Below are 593 nucleotides of genomic sequence, written 5' to 3' on the forward strand. Positions count from 1 at the left end.
ACCGCTGCGTTAAGAATGTGTTAATTTTCTTGCTGGGGGAAGTTGTCCTAGCCAGCAGTGGGCTGCTTTCCGGAGGGGAGTGTGGGGTGCGCCTGGCTTTGTTTATTTGTAGGATCGACAGAAAGTGAGTGACCCCAGTTTTTAAATGGGGGGCCGCCTCCGGAACCTGTCAGAAGAGCTGAAGCGCCCGATGTGGGAGCAAGATCGCATTTTGTTGTTTGTTTTCCCCCCTCCCCCCAGGAATCGGAAGGGGTTCGCAGAGTTGGGTTCGTGTCGTGGGCTTCAAGGAGGCACCGGCAGATTAGGGGTGGGGGGTGTTCTGTAGATACTCATCCGGGAAGATCCTCTCTCTCTCGCCTCTTGTTTCGGGGGTCTGTGGGGTTGGCAGCCGCGCCCTACTTTGCCCCTGGACGCTGGGTGGTCTGAGAGTTGCGCCTTCGGGTGGGGGGGCTGCAGGGGGTCCGGGCGAGCCAGCCTCTTGACCTCCGCCCTTCCCCGCGCCGCGGGTGCCGTTCGGTGTTGTGGCCCGCCCTGCCTCCCCTCTCCGCATTTGCGCAGGAAGCGCTGGGAGGGGGGCGTGTGTGAGGGTTCAG

The 593-nt window shown here is 61.6% G+C and overlaps 1 protein-coding gene across 1 annotated transcript in view; it reads left to right on the forward strand.

The window, feature by feature from the left end:
* Window positions 1-593, forward strand: part of CXXC5 (CXXC finger protein 5) — a 34,837-nt gene that overhangs the window by 951 nt on the left and 33,293 nt on the right. The gene's annotated exons all lie outside the window — the stretch shown is intronic.

Source organism: Myotis brandtii, unplaced genomic scaffold (assembly GCF_000412655.1).
Source record: "Myotis brandtii unplaced genomic scaffold, ASM41265v1 scaffold668, whole genome shotgun sequence".
NCBI classification, from domain to species: domain Eukaryota; kingdom Metazoa; phylum Chordata; class Mammalia; order Chiroptera; family Vespertilionidae; genus Myotis; species Myotis brandtii.